The following is a 9,483-nucleotide window of genomic DNA, read 5'->3' as shown; positions in this document are numbered from 1 at the left end:
TTGAGAGTTACCCCTCGTATTTTACGATTTCTCAGTAAATTGGTGGACAAAGTCAACTTGTCTCACAAGTGCACAATGTTTTCATTCAGTTGGTTCAAAAACGTTCAGACTTCTTATAACTTAGAATTGAACACTTATGAATTGAACAGGTCTCGTCTAGCATGAGTTTATTTAGTGCAACAATCTTATTATTCGAAAGAGATCAAATTGCTAAGAGAAAGTTGCCCAATACAAAAAAATAGCAAAATTTTGAGGTTGGATCCCTTACTGAGTGAGAGTTTGATCAGAGTGGGTGGTCGACTGCAGAACTCATTTCTTGAATTTGAAGAAATGCATCCTCTGATTTTGCCATTTGAATCGCCATTATCATCACTTCTTGTTAAATTTTACCACTCTAAAACTTTGCATGGTGGTGTTAAATTAACACTTGCCACACTAAGAAGAGACTTTTGGATAGTTCGTGGACGACAGCTGGTGAAAAGAATAATTCATAAATGTCATTCTTGCTTGAGATACAGAAAAAGCGCAATATATCAGAAGTTGGGCAATCTACCCGAGTTTCGAGCTCGACCTAGCCGTCCTTTTCTTAAGGCTGGTGTGGATTATGCCGGGCCTTACAACATTAGAGCTTCTCCTGGTCGAGGCCAAAAAACCTATAAAGGTTATATTGCCTTATTCATTTGCTTAAGCACACGTTCTGTACATCTAGAGTTGGTCTCTGGTTACTCATCCAAAGAATTCATTGCTGCCTTCAGAAGGTTCACTTCTAGGCGTGGATTTTGCTCCGATATTTATAGTGATCGTGGGACAACCTTTGTTGGAGCGGATAAAGAACTTAGGGAATTATTTGAGAAATCTACTGCCTTCATAGATACTATTTTTAGAACTCTTGTTGCTGAAGGGACCAACTGGCATTTCAATCCGCCCGCCGCTCCCCATTTTGGAGGAATATGGGAGGCTGCAGTCAAGTCTGCCAAACACCATCTGCGACGAGTTGTAGCCTCGCATACTCTTACTTTCGAAGAATTTTACACACTGCTGACGCAGGTCGAAGCCTGCTTGAACTCTAGACCTTTAACGAGCTTATACGATGATATTAGTGACATACAGCCGCTTACTCCGGCACATTTTTTGATAAATTCACCTTCTTTCATCGTTCCTGAACCTTCTTGTTCAGATTTCAAAATTTCTCCTTCTGAGAGATGGAAAATAGTTCAGCAAATGCTTGCTCATTGGTGGAAACAATGGTCGCGAGAATATCTGCAGTCACTTCAAGTTAGAAATAAATGGCAGTTCAATCAGCCTTCTCTTCAATCGAATGACCTTGTTTTGATTACAGCTGAAAATACTCCCCCCGCCAAGTGGCCTTTGGCACGAGTTGTAGAAGTATTTCGTGGTAAAGATGACTTGGTTCGCGTAGTAAAATTACGAACCGCTACCACCGTCTTAGAACGTCCTGTTCATAAGTTGATTTTGTTGTCAAAATCAGTGCCTGAAAGCGATGCCTCTTAATATATTGATTTATTGATGTATCTTTGTATTCACAGCTATTTTCATTTAAGTATTTGTGTTGACTACAATTTCTTTTTGCCTCTCATGCCCTTATTAGATACAATATTCTCACTTTTTTTCGATTTGTCTAATATGCTGTGTGTATTAGTATTAATTTTTCTATCAGCTTTGTCATTTTACCTATATAACATGAAGTGGGTGGAATGTTGAGGATCAATAATTATTATATTCGCATCCACAGATCCGTCACTGTAAAAATGCATTTATTTTATATTTCCATCACGCATGCAGCGAAAGAATCTCGACATATGTTGACGGAGATTGAGATAATGTGAATTAGGCAGATTTGTATTCGACTTTGAGAACGAATAAATATCATTGTTAATTAAAAAGTCTTTCTTCCTGCTTTCCAATATTTTACGATCTAATAAATAACTTATACAGTCCACTTCTCCCTGAAAATGGATAATAAATAAAGTCCATTGCTAACAACGAATTTAAATTGTCTCGGGGAATGTTTATCGGTTTTTTTTTTCCATATGTGCCAGATACGGTAATTTCCTTCAAGAAAGAATTCACTTTCGTACTTCGAAATTGGGAAAGTAGATATTTCGATTTCTGTGGAAATCCAAGAGTTTTGGGATAAAAATATTTTCCTGATTTCTTTCAATATTGTATTGCGAGTTGGTTATTTGATGAAGCAATATAATACCCAAATTTGGGGATCATTGGAGTGTATTGAAAGAGAATCTTTCTCCATTAGGCCACACAACATCAAAGTGAGTTTTTTTCATACATTCGCTAATAGTTTATATCTTCATCTAGAACGATTAATATCGTACATCCCATTGTTCTAGGGCCTTTTTTTTTCCCGACTTTTTTCTCCTCGAGTTTACGTTTGGAATATAACGTAAAATATAAGAGTGCTGTCGACAGAGAATTCAATTTACCTAAGATCCAAGAACATCAAGGATACTGAACGAGCGCTGCAGATTTTTGGTTTGTGTTCAATTTTTGTCTTCACGAGTTTGGACTCACAGGATTGAGAATTGGTGACGTAGTTTTAATAATAGTTTCAATCCTGCTGTTCATCAAACTGGTATGTACAGATAATTTCGATTTCGATTGCTGGTACCAATCAAGAATACCTTGTGACATAGGAACTTTTCTAGTGAAGTTGATTTTGGAGTTTTGACATTTATAAGTGAATATCTGAATATCTGAACCTATAGAGTAAATACACATATAAATGATCATTACCTATTGTTTAAATACAAAATTTGTCAACTGATCTTGATCAAGTGAGGTGAACCTTCAATATTTTTTTTGTGAAAGCTTTAATATTATTACGTTACTACTTAATGTTAGGCTCAAGATTTTGTTGGAAATTTCGCTAGAATTGTGCTCGAATTCGACGTTACATATTAAATTCTTTTCATATTCCGCAGGTTCTTCTCAATTCCTTTTAATATTTTTTTTTTATTACTTGTCACAATATACTTTTCCACCTTTGAAATATTCTGGTCGGTATTTACGTATTTAGCCGATGTGATATAGTTTTTCATTTTAGAAGAGTCACTTTATTCAAAATACGTTGGCGCCCTTTATAAAATCATTGTGAACCCACGCCGTCTACACTGACAGCTGACCGAGGAAAAACCCAAGTGAAACTCTTCTGTGTATTGGTTTTCTTTATTAATTTTTTTTTGAGCAAGAGTGACGGCACACCCGTGGAAAAATATAATAAACATGCTAACAAAAACAAGGCAGAAAAACTGAGGAGGGTATATTTACACTTGGAACCCATTTATTTATATGTATAATACACATGGATTTGTGTGACCCTATAGAAGAAAGTTCATTAAATAATTCTCGTTAAATATTTTTATTGAAGGATGACATAAGTAATTATAGATTTGCTTATCTCTTGAAGAATAAATTTGATGTGTATGAAATATTCAAGAATGTTTGAGTGTTTTTCAAGAATCAAACAAATAAAAGGGTTAGGATCATGTGAAGCGACAACGGTACAGAATTATTGAATTCGTCAGTAGAGTCTTTGCTAAAAAGGGAGGGTATCAAACACGAATGTACGGTGCCCTATACTCTACAACAAAATAGTAGAGTAGAAAGGGAATTCAGAACGATAATTGAATAGTTGAGGGCTATGCTCGCGGAGAATATCTATTATTGATTACTGCATAAAATCAAGTGATGAAGTCTTCTTCTAATTGCAGGACCTTGAATTTTTTCAGTATGAACTTTTTACACAGATTGAATATTCTAATTTTAGAATGAGATCTGGCAATATTTTTCAAAAAAAAAAGTCATGATGTCTGCCAATCAGTGAAGAATATAAAAAATGTTCTTTCAAGGAAGCGAACAAATCATCAACTCGATCATAAAATTTTTGGGACTGAATAGTTGCAAATGCTTCGAGAAAATTTTCATCTCTTGGAACTCTATTTTCTGTTGAAATCATCTAATTCCTGACTGACATCTTTACATTTCGACATATCTGCATAATTCCATATGATGGTACATGAAGTCCCCCTGAAAACAAACATAAAATAAAATCATCTCAGTTTCATATTAAATTATCTCATCTTACCTTTATTTTTGAAGAAAATTACAATTCCCTCAAGACTGGAGAATAACTTTCATGGGTCACAATATCATTCTCTACATTTTTTAAATATCTTTTCATCAATGTGGCACTGAATCAAAAGATTTCTCCAAATGATAGGCGGCATTTTCAGAAATACGTTGAACTTGTCTCAAAAAGTCCATCACTTCTTTCATGTGTTGTATTTTATTTTTTAGAGACTTAATGGTTGTTCGGAATCCCTGAAGGTTCTCGAATATTTGATGAATTTTTGGTTTTCATTTTGATTCGTTTCATTTGGAATATTTAAATTGCATCATCGACGCCTTGGCGCAAGTTTATACATTTATTCATCCTCGCAGAGAAAACACATAGAAAATGACATGAGAACGATTCCTAAGTTTTAAGCTTATGTGTGCATATATACGACATAATATTAACTTTTGCCGTCGTCGCATAAATTTCGGCTTCAATCGCCAATCTTAGTGAAACTCTTCTGTGTATTGGTTTTCTTTATTAATTTTTTTGAGCAAGAGTGACGCCACAAGGCATCACCACGAAGAGGTAATCCGTCTCAATGATGGCCTCGTGCAAAGATAATATGTTCGGGTGTTCCAGGAGTCTGAGCATATCCACTTCATGGATGTCGTGGCGATCCAAAAGTGTCCTTTTCACAGCCACGGCTGTTTCTCACGTAATGTTACGTTGGTAATTGTCCATTACTCAAGGTTGAATGCTTGTTAATTCAGGTTCGTTGATTTATTACACGCAGTATTATTTTGCAGTCAGTCATCCAATATAATTTGTTATTTGTAATGTTCTTATTTCAGTCGAAGAGATCGGTAATATGACTGTATATATATTACTCGTAGGACTATTAGTAATAAATAATAGGTTATGTCGCTATAATCCATTTCTGTGGTTGAAACTACAGAAATTATTGCAATTCTTGTATGGCGACAAATCAAGTTGCGCCTTAATTTCGGAGACGAGGATTATAGTCTTAACTGTTTTTCTGAGGTTTATCGGGATAGTGGAAATTCTTGAATGGACTATATAAAAAATAGTTTGTTTAGGATAAAAAATTTACTTCATTTGGTTGCTCAGCCCTGTCCACAAAGCTGCAACTTCGATTTAGCAAACGGCTCCGTAACCCGAACGAATTGCGTCCTCTCAATTCGGGCACCTCCTCCACAGCCGTACGCCAGAAACTCCTGTTGGTTACGCTACCTAGGTTGGCGACGGCATGCTGGACGATAGCGCATTCCTGGGAGGAGGAATACTGCCATCTCTTCGGCTCCCGCAATGGTTCGGCGGGGTATGCGAAAGGGCAGGGGATGGTGGGTCCATGCACGAGGGTCTGGTAATGACCAACCTTGGCAGGGAGGTCTACGCCGCAGTCCTGTCGATGTACTCGGCTCTGCTAAGTCCGTCGGCGTCGGTGCGGTGTCTTGTCCTCTTTGTCGGTTGTCGCTGTCGTCGTTGTCAACGTCATCGCCCACGTCTTCGTCTTGGTCGTCATCGTCAGCGTTATCCTGCTCGTCGTCGGTCGTTGAGCAAAATTCGTCCGTTTACTTAACCCGGTACCACCCGCACATATCCCTTAGGGATTTACTGACGGGGTACGCGGGAAAGCAGTTTACGTTTTCGTATATGTATCGTACCAGTTGGTCACGTTTGTAGTGTTTGTTGGCAGTCATCAGGAGGGCGAACCCGTTATGGGTTGGCGTCTCTATATCTGCAACTACTTGTCTGGGGTCTAGCGTCCCGATGATTCGCCATCGGCGTCCGTATTCCCGTCTGCGTCATCCGTAAAGGTGTCGTACGTGCGTCGATCCAAAGTCTTTGGTGTGCAGTCGCGTCCATGAAGTCAGGTTCGGTCCGTATTTTCTGAAGGACAAGTGGGCTATTGCCTTCAATGTGCGGTCTCGTTATTACGTCGTACCTGTCCGCAGCCGTCAAGTACGTCCGTATGTGTTGGCGGAACCATGGAAAACAAAAAGAACGGTCACTTTCCGGGTGACCAGGCTGGATCCCCGGATGCGGTCACCCGGATTAATTCGCACTGCACTCCCATGTCCTTTTTCCTGGGCCTTTCGGTGTCTTCCTTCGGGCATCCACAATCCCTTGACCGGATTCCCACCAGTCCGCATCTGGAGCAGAATATTAATGGGGTTCTTCTGCAGGTTCGCCGGTCGTGGTCCGGGTACCCACAGTGCCAGCACAACGGGTACCTTGCTACCGGTAGGTAAACCGAGGCCTTCTCTTGGGGGTCTGGAACCGGCGGTGCAACGTCTCCCTCCAATTCCACCTCCTCCTGCAGCACCAAAATGTTGGCATCTCCCATATTGAATATCTGGAAGCACACGGGTCAAAGGTCTACAAAAACAAGTACAGGCAGTCTTCAAATTAACTTTAATTCGGCACCAACAAAACAAAATAAAAATAAAAAAAACTAAAGTAGGCGCTAAATATTGGCCGGGATTTTGATCCATCGCTGTCGTCCTCCCACCAGCAGCTTCAAACGGAAGTATCGGTCTGCCGGCCAATTTACCGGACGCAGGTTCCTGGCCAGGTCGCGCATATACGGCGTCCAGTTCGCCTCTCCCGGGGGTGTCTGAGAAAGTAAATGGCCGAACTCAGCCATTAATTCCTCCCTGGTAGGCGTAGGCGGCGGAGGAGTTGGGGGTAACGGGCTTATCGGCCTGACCACCACAAGGTCGGGGAACAGCGGTTTCCATTCCCTTTTCCTCTGTGGTGGTCTCATCTTCAGCGGTTTGGTTGACTTGGGCATTTTTTCTGGAAGACAGTTGAGGGGTTCATTGTAGGGTTTGAGATCCTTGACGTGGATCTGCCTGACTAACTTTCCGCGCTCATCCCGCAAATCATAAACCACGGGTGACAACACCCGGCAAACAGTAAACGGTCCGGTGAATTTAGGGGCTAATTTTGCGGTAAAATCGTTAACGGAGCGCGAAAGAGGATGCTCCCGCTTCATCACCCTATCACCGATATGGCATCTCCAAGCGCGGTGTCTTAGGTCGTAGTGCTTTTTCTGTTTGTCGAAAGCCTGGGCCAAGTTGAATGAAGAGATTAGACAGCTTATGAAAAAACGTGATGATCAATATAAGAGGGCAGTTTTCACACGTTGTGGCGAACAATGGGAAATTTATAAAAAATTGAGAAACGAAGTAACAGCGAAACTAAGAACATCGGAAAAAAAATACTATTATGATATAATGAAGAATAGTTTAAATGAAAATATTTGGAAAAATTTGAAATCTCTATTTTCCAATAAAGCGGTTAATTCGACAGATAATGTGAAGTTCAAAGATCAAATTTTGACGGAGGCCTCTGAAATATCCGAGGAATTCAATGAATTTTTTGTCAGTAGTGTTGATGACATTGTGCTGAGTACGGTTAGAAAAAAAGATCCCTTTTACTATATGTCTGAAATTGATGAATGTGCCAAATTTTCGACATTTACGAAGATAACAATGAAACAACTAAAAAATTATATAAAAGACATTAAAAAAACAAATGGTCCTGATGACATAACAACTGATATTTTTAAAGATGCATTTGATGTGGCAGGCAATCGTTTCCTGGATATTATTAACGCGTCACTTGAGAGGGGTATTTTTCCCGAATCTTGGAAGTTATCTACAGTCATACCAATTGAAAAAGTTTCAAATGCAAAAAATTGTGAAGAATTTAGAGGCATTCATACACTACCTGTTTACGAAAAAGTTCTAGAACTAGTAGTTAAAGATCAATTGATAACATATCTTAATGAAAATAATGTTCTCATAGAGGATCAGTCGGGTTTTAGACCTAAACATTCCTGCGAGACTGCCATTGTGGATATTTGTGATGAGTGGTTGAAAGAAATAGATAAAAACAATATCGTATTGGCAGCATTTATTGATTTCAAGAGAGCTTTTGAGACAATCAATAGAAAATTATTACTAAAAAAGTTGAAAAAAATTGGAATGAGGGGTACTGTTTTGGCATGGTTCACGTCATATTTAACTGACAGGTCACAAAGGGTCAAATTCAAAAATGGGTTATCTTCGAACAAGGGAACTGTACATGGCGTGCCACAAGGCACAACGTTGGGACCAATATTATTTTTAATATATCTAAATGACATAAAAAAACATCTGAAAAATTGTAAAATAAAATTATTCGCTGATGATACCATGCTCTATATAATCGGCAAAGACATCAATATTTTATGTTCTTTACTTAACGAAGATTTGGAGTTTCTGAGTGACTGGCTGAACGACAATCAACTGAAGGTCAATTTCAATAAATCAAGTTACATGATTTTTGGAAAGCAGAACATATTGCGAATCATTAATGGAGAGAGATTAGTAATCCGAATCGAAGACAATATATTGAAGAAAGTTGACTCAATCAAATACCTAGGCATTATACTCGATGGCAGTCTCGGTTTTGGGCCTCATGCGGATCATTTAGTAAAGAAACTTGCACAGAAGATTCAGTTCATTTCTAGGATGAGCAGTAAAATAGATATGAAGACTAGATGCATGTTATTTAGGTCCATTGTTCTGCCACACCTTGACTACTGTGCATCTCTCTTGTTCAATTTGAAGTCTAATGCCATCAGAAGACTGCAGATAGTTTTAAATAGAGGAATGAGAATGGTTCTCAGATGCAATAGAAGAACATCAATCAGATCAATGTTGGAGGCATTGAATTTGATGACAGTAAGGCAGAGAATTAAATTCAAAACATTTGATCTTATTTACAAAATTGAACATGGTATGATGCCTGATTATCTGTCCAGGAGGACTCGGTATGTTTCTGAGGTTCATCAATATAACACCAGAAACCAAAATAGCCTTTTTGTCGGGACATATGGTACTGATTTAATAATGGGTTCCACTCTGGTTGGTGGCTTCATATGCTACAATAAATTACCTGGTGCACTGAAGACTTGTAACAGATATACTGCCTTTAGAAAACTGTTGATTTCTTATGTTAAGGAGCAATACTTTTAGTTTGTTACTTGATGATATTCAGAATTTGTAACTAGTATCTATTACTAAATAAAGATTATTATTATTATTATTATAAGTGTCGACGTACTAGAGTGAATATTTCTTGCAGTCTACCCAAGCGGTTGGCGCGTTCTTGTATGGTGGTCGGACTAGGGTCGGTGTCATCGGTTTCTCTGTAGTCCTTCGTGGCCTCGCGATAGATCGTCTTAGGAGCTTCCAATTCTCGGCCGAAGTTCAAGAAGGCGGGAATAAAGCCCGTGGATTCCTGGCGGGAGCTATTGAGGGCGAAAGTGAGTTCGTGCAGATGGCTGTCCCAATGCTTATGATTGTTCTCACAAA

General features: G+C 38.9%; 1 long non-coding RNA gene across 1 annotated transcript; it reads left to right on the top strand.

The window, feature by feature from the left end:
- Window positions 1-2,027: 2,027 nt before the first annotated feature.
- Window positions 2,028-2,955, top strand: LOC123322005. Its single transcript, XR_006539019.1, has 2 exons — window positions 2,028-2,291; window positions 2,370-2,955. It is a non-coding gene; the product is annotated as an uncharacterized LOC123322005 (long non-coding RNA).
- Window positions 2,956-9,483: the final 6,528 nt, after the last annotated feature.

The sequence above is a fragment of the Coccinella septempunctata genome, chromosome X, assembly GCF_907165205.1.
Source record: "Coccinella septempunctata chromosome X, icCocSept1.1, whole genome shotgun sequence".
Lineage (NCBI taxonomy): Eukaryota > Metazoa > Arthropoda > Insecta > Coleoptera > Coccinellidae > Coccinella > Coccinella septempunctata.
This window is presented reverse-complemented; position numbering and strand designations above follow the sequence as displayed.